General features: G+C 45.7%; 1 protein-coding gene across 2 annotated transcripts in view; it reads right to left on the bottom strand.

Moving 5' to 3' along the window:
• The window catches only part of LOC121002046 (aromatic-L-amino-acid decarboxylase-like), a 320,554-nt gene that overhangs the window by 150,899 nt on the left and 153,429 nt on the right, over positions 1-16,226 (bottom strand). The gene's annotated exons all lie outside the window — the stretch shown is intronic.

Raw genomic sequence — 16,226 nt, 5'->3', positions numbered from 1 at the left:
TTTATAGCGGACATACTATGAGGACTGCCTGCACTAGAGCAGTGCTTCTGAACCCTGTGCAATGTGAAGCTATACATATACATTGGGGGAGGAAGGGGGGGGGATGACTTTTCCATCCTGCAGCGTCCAGCAAAAATGTACACATTACTGTATATGTTTTATTTGTTCGTTTTTTTTTTACATTGAAACTATGGTGACAGATGTCACTGTATGGCATCTGTCAGAGGCGTCTATGGCACATGTATGATTTTTGTATACGTTAAACGTAAGACAAACAATGTGAACCCAGCCTAAGAATTGCAATTTTTCTATGATTTTCGTTAAATTGATGATAACCCATGATTATCGTATAACGTGGTAGGTGGGCAAAGAGATTTTGCAGTGAAGCTTCGCCTGTTCCTCCAAAGAGAAAGATGAGGAAAACAGCTCCCAGCTCAGAGATAATTCCCAGCCCTCAGAGGAATGAGCGAGGGCACACCTTTTGCGTCATTATGCCTGTGTTGGTATTGTTAGCGAGTATACATATTTACACAGATGTGTATGTAATTGGATGTGTTCATATGTATCCTTCGTTAACTTTCCTCTTGGCTCCAGATATGCAGAGATGAGTGGCGCAAAATGTGTATTGGACAGAGCTGATTACTGTAGTCGGTGCTCCCATTAAAATGAGTGCAGCACTACAGTTACCAGCTCAGTCCACTACACAATGAACAGAACTGTGCGGTGCAGGCACCAACTTCCAGCATCGGAGCTCTGTCTGAAACCGCTCATTGCAGGGTGTCAGACTTTGTGCAACATTTGATATATTTGCCGCACATTATGGCAATGCAGACTCCTGCAGACGGACTTTAAAAATTCACCTCATGATAAATCTTCCTCATAGCTTCCAAGTTCCATTTTTTTGTGGCTGAAGCTCGGCAGCATGTTATCCTTCAATTTTAGGCAGTGGCGTACACACAATCCATGGGGCCCCGGTGCGAAACTGATCCATGGGGCCCCCTCCCCGTCGACGACCCCCCCAACCCGCTGTGTGTGTGTGTGTATATATTATACTGTATATTACTATATACAAGAGGATGATATTCGGTATAACCCACGGTATTCCCACGTAAAACCAGCTCTGCTACATATGTAGCCTACATATTTATTATATAGACTAGTAGCTCAGAATTGCAACAATATCCATTTACTATTACTGCCAGAACATGTTGGGTGTAGTGGTTTCAGCCCAACTGGGCAGTCAGAGGTTGTTGGCTACAGAAATATAGCAGAGTTAGTTATAAAGCCATTGATAGGCCAATGAAGTATTTTACCATATGAAGGCAAAAGAAATGCATGACAAAACCAGCTCTGCTACATCCAAGCATATACTAGAAGCTCAATAGAAGTGCCTACACAAAAGAGCTGCACCCCAAGACAACAGAAAAACCCCCATTACTTCATAGCACAAGCCACCAGTCATAACTTTACATACATTGCCCAACTCTCAGCCCCCATCAGACCTCACTCACTCTGAAGGCCGGACCGGCTTCTTTGCGCAGCGCTCTCCCTCTCCCTTTCTTTTCCGGCGCATTCTCCCTGTCCCTGCATCTCAACGTCATGTCCGGCACGCCGCACCGCCGGCCGGGGAGGAGACTCAGGGGGAGGAGACTCAAGGGAGGGTAGGGCTGGCAGCAAGGAAACTCAACACTGGGGGGCGGGCCCCGGGCGCAAGTGCGACCCCTGTATGTACGCCACTGATTTTAGGTCTAAGCAGGAGATTTGGGCTCTTTACCAGAACAACTGGAGCTTTGGCTGCTATAAAGATATTGGAGCTTGTCAGTGGCGTAACTAGAGTGCTATGGGTCCCATGGCAAACTTTGGATCGGGGCCCCTCCCCCACCCTCTGTGTCCGCAATTGTCACACCCCTGGTCCCTCATCGCCCAGAAATGCCCCCCAGTAATGTCTCTCACTGCCCCCCACTGCCCTCAGTAATGTCCCCAGTAGTGCCCCCCACAGCCCCTAGTAGTGTTCACCACTACCCCCAATAATGTCCCCAGTAGTGCCCCCCACAGCCCCCAGTAATGCACTCCACAGCCCCCAGTAGTGCACCCCACAGCCCCCAGTAATGTCCCCAGTAGTGTCACCCACTGCCCCCATTAGTGCCCCCCACAGCCCCAATAGTGTCCCCAGTAGTGTCCCCCACTGCCCTTGTAATGTCCCCAGTAGTGCTTCCTACAGCCCCTTGTAATGTTCCCGACTGCCCACAGTCTTCATGTAACGGGGCCCAGCATTTTCACTGTACTTAATGCCGGGCCCCGTCAGAGCGCTCATCTCAACTGCATGATATACACTTCTCCAGTCTCTAGACCTCCAGCATCAGGGCCCGGAGCTGCCACACTAAAACTAGTCACACATTAAGCATGTGGGCGGAGCTTGAAAAACATAGGTTAGGCTCCACCCAACTGCTTAATGTGTGACTAGTTTTAGTGTGGCAGCACAGGGGCCTGATGCTGGAGGCCAAGAGACTGGAGAAGTGTATATCATGCAGGTGAGAGGAGCGCTCTGATGGGGCCCAGCATTAAGTACAATGAAAATGCCGGGCCGCGTTACATGTGAGCGCAGTGAGCACCCTCTGCGACCGCGATCGTTCCGCCCCTGGAGCTTGTATAAGTCCATGTCCTTGCCATAAGTACAAACCTATTTAAGTTAATGGAACGGATTTTCAGTTACAGAAATTTTTACAACAAATAAATGTATCCTAATGGCCCCTTTACACTGGCCAAGCATCAGACAGATAATTGCTAAGAAACATTTGTAGGAACTGCCAGTGTAAAGGTGCTGCCGATTATGGGGATGAGCAACAACACTAGTGATTGCTCCTCCCTATACTGTGAAGGAGATCACTGCACATAAATACTGAGGTCTTTAACACTGACAAGTAGAAAATTTCAGGGAAGGAACGCTTCCTTCCTAACGATCGTCTGCTCAATCGAGCAGTATAAAGCTGCTTTTAGGGTGCTTACATTTGCTTGCTCAACACCTTGGCCAAGATTTACTAATCCTAACCATGGCTTAAAGGGATTTTCCGATTTTTTTATTTATTTATTTTACTGATGACCTATTCTCTGGATAGTTTATCAGCATCTGGTTGGTGGGAGTCCAACACCCAGGACACCCGCCGGTCAGCTGTTTGAGAAGGCAATGGTGACAAATTCATCGGTCACGTGGCCTAGGAGCAGCTCAGCCCCATTCAAGTGAATAGGAGTGAGCGGCAATACCAAGCACAGCTACAATACAATGTACAGCACTGTGCTTGGTGAGCTGGAGCGCCACTGCCTTCTCAAAACAGCTGATCGGCAGGGATTCCAGGTGTCGAACCTCAACCGATCAGATACTGATGACTGATCCAAAGGATAAGTCAGCAGTATAAAATTCTTGGAAAACTATTTAAGCTTAGACAGGCTGTCTAGACCTAAACGAGATTTATCACAGCAGCTCAGGGTGGATGAAAAATGTGGTGCCGGGATAGACACTTTTCTGTGACTCTATATCAACTGTTGGTTGGCTTACTTTGGGACAAATTTAGCACAATTTTGGTACATCATAGGTTCCACCCCTTTCCTGCCAAGCTCCACCATCTAGTCAAGTAGTTCTTAAAAAGTGTAGAAACCATAGATGAGCCAAATTGCAGCAATTTTCACCAATTTTTAGACAGCTTGACACAGACATTAGTAAATCTGGGCCCATGCATTTCCCTTGCAGTTTTGTTGTTGGTTTTCCATTTACTTTATTGAAAAGAAACTTATGTTTCATATCCAGTATAAAATTGTTTTTAGGAACCCTACAATACTACCACGTGCCTCCAGTTCCATATAGAACTCCATTACGATTCTGTATTTTCACACAGCAGTGTACATTGTGACTGCTAAGAGCTTATGCAAGCTGCATCCATAGACCATGTACAGTTGCACTATAAGGTCTCCATGTAGTGCCTCTTTTGGGAACCATACTCTCCCTTGAAAGCAATGTCCAGGTACCGGGCGGGAGGCATCTGGGCCTGCGCCTTCGACAGGGGATTGGCCAGCACGTAACACAGGGGAAGAGGTGGCCGTAGTGTGACCCGCAGACAAATTGTGGACCCAGGCATTCCTCCCACTTATTACAGTGCTTGGATGCCATGTGGCGGTGAGGTTGCTAGTGTTCACACCCCGGTTTATTTTGGTACGGCACAGGTTGCAAACTACTATTCTTTTGTCGTCCGCACTTTCCTCAAAAAAACACCATACTGCAGAACACCTACCCCTTAGCAAGGGAGATTTCCGCAAGAGGGTGCTATGTGGAACAGTTGCAGGCCTGTTTGGTGTGGCCTGCCTTCTCCCTTTTGCCACCACACTGCCTCTTCCAGCCTGTTGCGGTGCTGTGGATCCGTCCCCTTTGTACTGCTGTCCTCACTCGGCTTTCCACCTTCCCAGGTTGGGTCAGTGACTTCATCGCCCACAATCTCCTCTTCCACTTTCTCACTCTGATCAGCCTCCTGACTAGTTGACCTAACCACTACCTCAGTGATTGACAACTGTGTCTCATCCTCTTCATCAACCTCTTGAGACAGTAATTGCCATTGAGTTATTGGCAACTGTGTCTCATCATCATCCACCTCATTAAACAGTAATTGCCATTCCCCACAGGCATCTTCTTGTGATTGTGGATGCTCAAGAGTTTGGGAATCAGGGCACAAGATCTGTCCCTCTTCAAGTGTGCTTAGTGAGAGGGCCAAATAAAGGAATGGCGCAGAAAAGTGCTCCTTGGAATATCCGAGTGTGGGATCACTTGTTTGCCCAGACTCTCCATGGTGAGAGGGAGGAGGATCAGGGTGAGGATTGGGTTGAGCAGACTTTTGGCTACTGAGACTGGACTTGGTGGAAGACAGGGTGGTACTTAACCGACTGGAAGCATTATCTGCTGCAATCCAACCGACCACCTGGTCGCACTGGTCTGACTTAAAGAGTGGTGTCCTGCACCACCCTGAAAACTCGGACATGAAGCTAGGTATCGTGGATGACTGTTTTTCTTGTGCTCTGGCAGTAGGCACAGTTTCACCGCGCCCAGGGCCACGGCCTCTGCATGCACCATCAGCATCACGGCCACTTCCCCGTCCCTTACTGCTTGCCTTCTTCATATTAAATGTTATACATGATTGAAACTCTGTCACACGTACAGTAGCGTAGGATTTAGAAGTGTATGCGCAAACAAATTTAAAAAGGTATTTGGGATGTGGAAACGTCACACAGAAGATATACCGCAGGAAATGTCAATGTTATCACCAGTGGCTAATGAAAAATTACAGGGAATGTCACAAGTATTTTGGGATAAGGAAACGTTATACAGGAGAGGTACCACCGGTAATTTCACTGTCCGCAGCGTCTACACAAAAAAGTACAATGTATGTCACAGATAAATTTTTGAAGTGCACACGTTACACTGCAGATGTGGCACTGGTTATGTCACTGTCAGAAGCGGACACCATCTATTGACAAAGTACACTGAACATCAGATATTTTTTGGATGCGCACACTTTACACTGGAGATGTGGCGCAACTAATGTCACTGTCCGCAGCGGACACAGTCTACGGAAAAGGTACACTGGATGTCACCGTTTTTTGGATGTGCACACTGGAGATGTGGAGCAAATAATATCCCTGTCTGAAACAAGAGAATAATAGTGGCTCTCCCAGTTCCCACCCTGGAGTGGTGCTCTGTCACTAGTGGTTGGGTGAGCCGCTATAAAGTGAAGAAATGGAGTAAGTAAAAAATTAGGCAGGCACTCTATATCTGGTTTAATTAGAATATTTATTGGTAATTGATAAATAAATTTGATAAAAGGTAGGTCGTATATTTGCTGGTATTTTATTAAAATATCGATTAAAATAGTGTTTAAAAGGTTGTCAGAATAAGGGCGTTAGGGATGAGTTATGGTGGTTCATCTATCATTTGTTCATATGTCTTCTATCTAATTGATGTTTTGGGTATAAGTTCGTATTACGATCTAATTAATTGCAGGTAGATGTCCAAGGAAGTGAGAAAAAAAAGTGGAAGTGAGTGGTGATGAAAAATACACTTGGGATGGTAATCCAAAAATAAAGTGAAAAATTAAAAAGGTAATAATTAAAGATAATAGGTAAAAAATAGGTAAAAAATTTAAAAATAAATATAAAGATACAGAAAATAGTGATACGAAAAATAGTGAGAATAGTTTGTAGTTGGGTTAATCCAATGTCACTTGTTGATGTTAGGTAATATACGCCGCTATTTGCAAATACAGATGGTGTATGCCAGCAGAGTGAGTATTGTTTATGCCGAAAAAACTGTATTGTATCTGATGTTTGATGGCTCAATGTCCGCCATTGTCGGTGGCGTCCCACACGGCAAATAGCTAGTACTCACCCTGCGGTCCAATTTTTCGCTGTATATTTGAGGTGCTCCAGTCAGTACTGGTCTCCGGTGTCCTGCTGCCTCACGCTGTGTGTTGCGCGGTCTGTGTGGCTGGTTTGGCGTCTCACGTGATCTGGCACGTGGTTTCCTCTGTGCCGATCAGCTGATGCTTCTCTCGTGTGCTTTGTTAGTTGTATTAGTTTCTTCTAATTATGCGGATATCCAAAAAAAATCCTTAACGAAAGATGCCACTGAGGAAGAGGTCGGAATACCTTGAAATGTGTCTGGCTGCCTGGCATCATCTATGAGACTACCCACCAATACCCACGCCTTCCTTAAGGATTTTTGGGATTGCTGCATAATTAGAAGAAACTAATACACCAACAAAGCACACGAGAGAAGCATCAGCTGATCGGCACAGAGGAAACCACGTGCCAGATCACATGAGACGCCAAACCAGCCACACAGACCGCGCAACACGCAGCGTGAGGCAGCAGGACACCGGAGACCAGTACCGACTGGAGCACCGCAAATATACAGCGAAAAATTGGACCGCAGGGTGAGTACTAGCTAATTGCCGTGTGGGACGCCACCGACAATAGCGGACATTGAGCCATCAAACATCAGATACAGTACAGTTTTTTCGGCATAAACAATACTTACTCTGCTGGCATACACCATCTGTATTTGCAAATAGCGGCGTATATTACCTAACATCAACAAGTTACATTGGATTAACCCAACTACAAACTATTCTCACTATTTTTCGTATCTTTATTTTTATTTTTACATTTTTTACCTATTATCTTACTTATTACCTTTTAATTTTTCACTTTATTTTTGGATTACCATCCCAAGTGTATTTTTCATCACCACTCACTTCCACTTTTTTTTTTCTCACTTCCTTGGACATCTACCTGCAATTAATTAGATCGTAATACGAACTTATACCCAAAACATCAATTAGATAGAAGACATAAGAACAAATGATAGATGAACCACCATAACCCATCCCTAACTCCCTAATTCTGACAACCTTTTAACCACTATTTTAATTGATATTTTAATAAAATACCAGCAAATATACGACCTACCTTTTATCAAATTTATTTATCAATTACCAATAAATATTCTATTAAAACCAGATAGAGTGCCTGCCTAATTTTTTACTTACTAATATCGCTGTCTGCAGCGGCCTAAATATTGTACGCTATTTAGCGCAGGATGCGCTAAAAATAGGTATTGCTGCCACACACACAATAGTCCTTAGGACTTTTCGGTATGTAAAGTTTTAGCAATTTAGCGCAGGTTGCGCTAAAAATATAGATTGCTGCTGCCACACACAATAGTCCTTAAAAGGACTTTTGGGTCTCTGAAAAGTTTTGGTGGTAAAAATATTCTTAAATCACTCCCTACACTATCTGTCCCTTGCTCAGCACAGTTCTCCCTGACTAAGAATGAGCCGAACATGCGTCATCGGATGCTATATAGCACCCGATGACGCGTTCTAGCCAGCCAATCACTAATGCCAGCAGCCAACATGGCTACGGCATTACAGTGAGGGCAGTACTTACCTGAACGTTTATTGGCTGCATAGCAGCCAACAAACGTGCGGGGCGGAGACTCGAGCATTGTGCTCGAGCACATGCGGTATTTGGCCAAATACCGCCATGTGCCAAACATCGAGATGCTCGAGCTGAACTGGTGTTCGGCCGAGCATGCTCGATCATCACTAATATTTGGCTTTCAGATGAAATTTATGGAAAGTGTAAAAAGTTACGCTACAGTGATAATATCAAGAAAGTAGGGGATTTAAATAGAGGCATGCAATGGTGATTTCCTCATCTCAATTTATTGAAACAAAAGCCAACAGTGTCAATGTCTCAAAACTTGTCATGTGGCCTTGAGCATCAATTACAGCTCAACAACGGCTCTTGCTGTTCACAGTCAACTTGACTCAGCTGATCCCATAGGTTTTCAATGGGATTCAGGTCTGGAGAAGGTACAGGCCTCTCCATTTGAGGTACCCCAGTCTCCAGCAGATGTTCCCTAATGATGCGACCTCAATGAGCTGGCACATTGTCATCCATGAAGATGAAATTAGGCCCGTGTTGTTCATGCAGAGGCACAATGACTGGATTAGTGATGTTATTAGTATGGGTTAGTAGTATGGGCTTGTCACTGTACCATTCACAAAGTTTAGGGCAGTTCTGTATTGACTAGACTCACCTGCCCACAGTAACACCACCACAATCAAAGGCTCATCTGGTGACAACAGTGGCTGAAGCATAGCACTTTCCTTGGTCTCCAACATCGTTGGTGGCTATCATTTCTGCTCAGCGTGAATCAACTTTCATCAGTGAACAGCATTGAGGCCCACTGGTCCCTCATCCAGCATAGAGCTCCCTGGCCCATGCAAGACAATAACGCCTGTGGTCAGGTACCCTTGCAGGCCATCTAGCACACAGACTACGCTGATGTAAACTGCTTCAAACGGTCTGATGTGACACTTCGGTGCCTCTCACGTCTGCCTGGAGTTTTGTGGCATTCAGCAACAAGTTCTGCAAGGCATTGTTCACAATGAAGCGCTCATCAGTGTGGGATGTGGCTAAAAGACATCCACTTCTATGCCTTTCTGTGACTCTTCCAGTCTTTCTGTATCTCTGTTGCAACCTGCTGATGACACTGACACGAAGCTCAGTGGCCACTTCCATGTGAGAACATCCTGCTTGAAGCCTTGCAAAGTTGAGGTACTGTTGATTGATTGTTGGGCGTTATCTTGTTCTCATGATGGCAAAATGTGAACGTGATGAGGAGGACTGTTTAAATACTAATTCTAATTGAACCAGGAAATTTATTGGGCGATTCATGAATCAAACAACTGTTGTGAATTTTGCCATTAAGCTCCTTGTTAGAGAACAGCAAATTCACCTGTAAAGGTTCATCCTGAAATTTCACCCACAAGCCAAATATCCCTATCTTCTTGTGAGTAGTGTATTGCACACATCGCTGGCTGGTTCCACCTATTGTACTAATGTCACATTAGTAGAAAATACAAGGTGGAGCCAGTGATATGGGCATGCAGCTCTCGAGTTCTGCTTCTGCTCCTCTGGCTCCTGACAGCATTTGACAAGTTGATGCCGCATTCTCCTTTCTGCTCCAATGCTCAGTTCAGCTGCCTCTCTGCTTCACAGCTGTGGGCCTGGCCTGCTTGTTCTGTACTCTTCCAAAACTGTTGGCCAGGTTTAGGCAGCTGAATGGCAGTAGATGTGTGGCAGGACTCCCTTTATGGATGGAGGCTCTGGGCATATTCCCAGTTTGCCCCCCCCCCTTTCCCCCCAATGGTGTCCCTGTCAGGGGCGTAGCTAAAGACTCATGAACCCTGGTGCAAGAGTTCAGCTTCGGCCCCTTCACTCAGCGCTGGTGCACCTAGCTTTTGTGCTGCCCGAGGCAAAAATTTAAATGCCCCCCCCCCCCCCCCACCACATCAAATTCTCAACCTAACCACTTCCACCCAGTCCTACTGTTAAAGGGGTTGTCCTCTTTTTACTACTGATGACCAATCTTCAGGATAGGTCACCAATATCAGATCGGCAGGGTCCCCCAGCACCCCCGCCGATCAGCTGTTTGAAAAGAGGGCAGCTCTCATATGAGAGCTGCTTTCTCTGCTCTGTTCACCTGATTGCCGTAGCATTTACAGTGATGAGCAGGTAAACAGAGCAGAGAAGGCAGCGCTCTTACAAAAAAAGCGGACAACCCCTTTAAAGACCTACTTGGAAAACATTACATACAGCGCTACAGAACATACAGGGTAATACAGACCCACATGTACCTCTTCCATCCAGTGACTTCTCTTCTCTGTAGACAGACATTCTCTTTTCTCTTCTTCTCCTCTCAGACTGCCATAGTGACTTTCAGCCGCGCCTCATCTCTGCAGAGCTTAACAAACAGACATCTTACTTTCCTACTTTTCCATCATCCTGCTCACCTTCTCAACACCCCATCCTGCCACCTCCAATACTGTGTCCGCTGTGCCCCCAATGTTATCCTGCAGAAACAGTCCCCCTGAAAATACTGGTACCATACAGAGCATCAGTACAAAAAACACCCCTTTATATTGTGCACCAGTACAAAGAAATACCCTTTTCAGATCAGACCCCCATATAAAACCCTAAATGAGATCCCCCATATCAGACCAAACCCCCTTTATACATCTGTCAGACGACAGTTTTAGACCTCAGATCAGACCCCCCCATTAGACCTCCATGTAAGACCCCGACCCAATATCAGACCTCAGATAAGACCCCCATTAGACCTCTAGACCCCATTAGACCTCTCCAGACCCCCAATCAGACTACTCCAGACACCCATTAGACCTCTCCAGACCCCCTGTAAGACCTCCATATAAGACTTTAGATCAGATTGTAAAATAAAATAACTTACCTCTCCTGTCGCCACTCTCCCTCTCCTGGTTCTCTTCTCAGGTCCCGCGCTGCAGTCACCTGACCTCCTGTAGCGTCAGGTCACAGTGTGCTCTGTACGTCTCGACGCTGCAGGCAGCCAGGACACAGCAGCGCGGGACCTGAGAAGAGTAAGCAGGAGGAGGGGTAAGTACAGCGCTTCACCCCGCCTCCTCCTCCTGCATACTAGTGAGCGCTTCCATTATGCACTGCATCTTATAAAGGGAAAAGTACAGTACCACTGGCAAGGGGGGCCCAGTCGCAACTGCGACCCCTATAGCTACGCCACTGGTCCCTGTCCATAAAGCATGAATATCCCAGAAATGTACTGCTGTCAGTTCTTGCTAGCCTGCTCCTGCATCTCTCTAAGTGGCCTAGACACTGCTGTTCTTCCTCCCTTCTTAGAAAATAGTCACACACCGCCACAGTGTTTCCACTATTGAATAGCACTATGGTATCTATTTTCACAGGCGTTTCTAGAGCCGGGCGAGAGTTATATCACTCCAACAATTAGAAGGGATGCTGGGTGGCCAGACATCCGGTTTTAGGCCAGACAGTCCAGTTTTCAGACTCTGGTCCTCCGTCCGGCGCAAGGCCAGGATGGACATCCAGAAATACTCCTTTTAAGTGGGTACAAGGTCCCTTTAAGTATCCACATGGCAGGGGCCAGGCAGCACATCCGCACAGTGTGCTGTACACGGCAGGACGTGACATCACAATGTCATGATCCAGCGATGCGTCCAACAAAACGGTTAACTGCAGCAGGTGGGAGCCGAGCGTGGGTGCCAGCGTCCACAGTTCAGGGCCTCTGCAGTAAAGGCTCTAAGTGTCCGAAAAGCCCAGGGCTCCAGGTATTTTCACACTGCCCCTGCCTGTGGCAGGTGCAGCACTATGAAGTGCCTTTTGCGCTGTGGCATAAGAAGAATTTTGATATCTCTGACTTTTTAGTCTAATCAGACTGTCTATTACTCTGTAATTTCTCTAGCGCCGTTCTATGGAAACAGTAGGTTTAAAGAGTTCACCAAATGCTTCAAATAACTTCTTTATTAACTTCAACTTTTCTTCATATATAACACTGCCGCCTCCGTAGCAGATAGTCCATGTACAAAACACGTGTTGAAAATATATCACAAAATGGCAGTATGCATAAGATTGTGGTTCAACTGTTCAATCTTGTGATTCAACATAAAATGGTGGATATATTTCTCTCTTGAGTATTTGTACTCTCATAAAGTTATTTAAGCACTTTATGATCTCTCTGAAAGGTATATCTGAGGTCTAACTAATAGTTCACTTGCAGTATGCAGTTAGCAGTGACTATTTGCAGATTGGTTGAGTATGATCTGGTATGGTTGTATGCAATTTGGATTGCAATATGTTTGTATGGTACTGTATTTGTAGTAGTTCACAGTTTGCAACTGTATCTTGCAATTTGTATTTGTACTTTGCAATTGAATCTGTATGGTTGCAATTGGTGGAACTGTAAGTAAACATCTATATATAGTACAGTATACAGTTCTAAACACAATACTAACAATATGAACATTATATAACTTGTTTTAAATACCTATATTGGCCTCTTGTTCCCATAAAACTCAGCTCTCAGTGGACTGAATGTCTCTTCAACTACTGTCTCTGCTGAATAATGATTCTAGCATCTCCTGCTGGGGTGGAATTTCCAGACAGGCTGTGTGTGAGGCTAGCTGTGATTGGTGAAAACTCTTGCTGTGTGAGAAGCTGGCTGTGATTGGTCTAGACTTCTGCCCAGCAACAACAGATTAACACTATGCTTTCTGTTTCTGCTGTGTCACTGAGCTTATCTTACATTACAAAATGAATCTTAAAAAGGCATATATTATCTTTTTCTGCTTCTGTGAAAGCAAAATATAACAGTAATATGACATCCAAAACATGATGTCACAGTAAATAACTCTGCTTTTGTCTTTAACACATAAACATAGGAACTGTATTAAGGCTATTGGCAGGTTTGGCTGTATACACATAGGCTATACTAGCAACCTAGGAGACAGGTCTTAGCTGCCAGCTACACTGCCCTAATTTATCAATATGAACCATTCATAAAGAACGCTGACACTAGTCTGCTGCAGGCTGCTAACAGTAGGTGGCCTGCAGAATGATAGCACAGTTGGCAGTTTGGGACATATGTCATAATTATATGTATAGCTGGTTATACAGTTATACATGTACATAATATATTGTAAGGGGTTGCACTCTCAGGCTGGGCGGCGATGACAGATTCTCTTGCAGACCACAGGGTTAAAGTCCATGCTTTATTTATCACACTCCGGCAATACAGGCAATCCCAATTATAATTCACTGGGTAAGGTGAAGGACCAGCACCACAAAACATAAACCAAACTGAAACAAACACCTGCCCGTCTGGGCCCTGACTAATACAGTAAGGATCCTAGCTCACCTATTGAACACAGGTCACACAGAGAACTCGGCTTCTCTAGCCAGCAGCGCAGCCATCTTCCCAGGCATTCCTCTCCCCAGACTGACTGCATGGACTGTGCTTTATTTCCCCTTGATGATCCCAGCTGGCTTCAGCTGGGATCCCTCAGGCTAGGGGAAAACCTGTCCTGGATTTTATTTACCTCACCCAGTTGAGAAAGCTAGGTGGGATATACACCCCCTCCAGGACTTTACCATACACCTTTCTGTTCACCTTACCACATATCCCCCCCCCCTCTTCTCTAGACCGGAGGTCTGGATAGTTTTAGCCAACAAGCATTGTATCCTGGACAAAGCTTCTGCCTTCCCCTGTAATTTCCCTGGCCTGTGTTCAACCTTGAAGTGAAAATTTTGCAGGGAGAGAAACCACCTGGTCACTCTTGCGTTTTTCTCCCTGTTTTGTTTCATCCAAGTTAACGGAGCGTGATCTGTTACCAACAGAAATTTCCTACCCAGCAGGTAATATTTAAGTGATTCCAGAGCCCATTTAATGGCTAGACACTCTCGTTCCACTATGGTATAATCTTTCTCTGCTGGGGTCAACTTCCTACTTAGGTACATCACTGGGTGCTCCTCCCCATTTATCACTTGTGACAGGACCGCTCCCAAGCCTGTCTCAGATGCATCAGTCTGGACCACAAACTCTTTTCTGAAATCCGGGGAAATGAGCACCGGCTGTTGACAGAGAGCGGACTTTAGGCTTTGAAAGGCCTTTTCTGCCTCTGGGGTCCACTTCACCATTGACTGACTTAGGGCCTTTCGTTAAGTCAGTCAATGGTGTTGCCATCGAGGCAAAATTCGGTACGAACCGGCGGTAGTACCCTGTCATGCCAAGGAAGGCCCTGACTTGTTTCTTCGTTAAGGGCCTAGGCCAGTCTTGTATCGCCTCTACTTTATTGATCTGGGGTTTAACCAGTCCTTTACCAATAATGTAGCCCAGATATTTTGCTTCCTCTAAACCCACTGCACACTTCTCAGGGTTTATGGTTAGGCCAGCATCACTAATGGAGTCTAAAACGGCCTGTACCTTCCAGAGGTGACTTCTCCAATCAGATGAAAAAATGACCACATCATCAAGGTAAGCGGCAGCATATTCACGATGTGGCTTCAAGATCAGTTCCATCAACCTCTGAAATGTAGCAGGGGCTCCATGTAACCCGAACGGCATCACTGTGTACTGGAACAGTCCCTCTGGAGTGGAGAATGCAGTCTTTTCTTTTGCATCATCTGATAATGGTATCCCTTTTGTAAGGTCAAGGGTCGTGATGTACCTTGCTTTCCCAAGCCTCTCAATTAGTTTGTCTACTCTGGGCATGGGGTAAGCATCGAATTTTGATACCTCATTTAGCTTCTGGAAATCATTACAAAATCTCCAAGTCCCATTAGGCTTCGGGATTAAGACAATAGGGCTTGACCACTCACTGGTAGATTCCTCAATGACCCCTAACTCAAGCATGCGCCTGACCTCAGAGGATACCGCTTTTCTGCATGCTTCTGGTGTCCTGTAGGGCTTTAGATTCACCTTACTGTGGGGTTCAGTTCTCACGGAATGTTCTATTAGGTGGGTACGGCCTGGTAGGTCAGAAAACCTTCCTCTATTTTTCTGTAGAAACTCCTTTACTTCTTGTTTCTGGGGTACTGACAATGCCTCACAAATTTTTACCGGAGGAATTGGTGGTGACACCTCCTTACTCATGGTCTGTGCGGCCACCAATGACTCCCGATCTTTCCATGGCTTGATCAGATTTACGTGGTAAATCTAGTAGGGTTTTCTCCTTCCTGGTTGGTGCACCTTATAGTTCACCTTGCCCACTTTTTCCACAACCTCGTAGGGACCCTGCCATTTTGCCAGAAACTTACTTTCTACAGTGGGAACTAGAATCAGGACCCTGTCCCCGGGATTAAAGTCCCTTACCTTGGCAGACCTGTTATAAATTCTGCTTTGAGCCTCCTGGGCTCTTTGCAGATATTCTTTAATAATGGGCATTACTGTCGCTATCCTGTCTTGCATGTCAGCCACATGTTCAATGACGCTCTTATAGGGAGTAGCCTCAGTCTCCCAGGTTTCTTTAGCTACATCGAGTAAACCCCTCAGGTGACGGCCATATAGCAACTCAAATGGTGAGAACCCTGTAGAAGCCTGAGGCACCTCCCTAACAGAGAACATAAGGTATGGCAGGAGGCAGTCCCAGTCCCGACCATCCTTTTCTACTACTTTTTTTAACATCTGTTTCAGCGTCTTGTTAAACCTCTCGACCAACCTATCTGTCTGTGGGTGGTACACCGAGGTACATATCTGGGTGATTTTAAACAACTTACACAACTCTTTCATGATCTTCGACATAAAGGGGGTACCCTGGTCCGTGAGAATTTCTTTAGGGATCCCCGTGCGGGAGAACATGAAAAATAATTCCCGGGCAATATTTTTGGATGCCATGTTTCGCAAGGGTACCGCTTCCGGGTATCGTGTGGCATAGTCCAACACAACCATATACTGGTGATCCCTAGCTGACTTAACAATGGGACCCACCAAGTCCATGGCAATTCTTTCAAAAGGTACCTCAATAATGGGAAGAGGCACCAAGGGACTCCTGGAAACGTGAGGTCGGGGCACTTATCTGGCAGGTTGGGCAGGACCCGCAGTATATTTCCACTTCCTTGTATACTCCAGGCCATAAATTTTTTGTAGTACCCTCTCCTGTGTTTTGCTAACACCCAAATGACCCCCAAGTACGTGGTTATGTGCAAGATCTAGTACCATACGTCTATAGGGTTTTGGCACCAGAAGCTGCTCCACAATTTCCTCGTTGCATTTATTAACTCGATGCAGCAGGTTTCCATTCATGGCAAAATGCGGAAAATTTTTGGTCAGCTTCTGG

The sequence above is a fragment of the Bufo bufo genome, chromosome 5, assembly GCF_905171765.1.
Source record: "Bufo bufo chromosome 5, aBufBuf1.1, whole genome shotgun sequence".
Lineage (NCBI taxonomy): Eukaryota > Metazoa > Chordata > Amphibia > Anura > Bufonidae > Bufo > Bufo bufo.
This window is presented reverse-complemented; position numbering and strand designations above follow the sequence as displayed.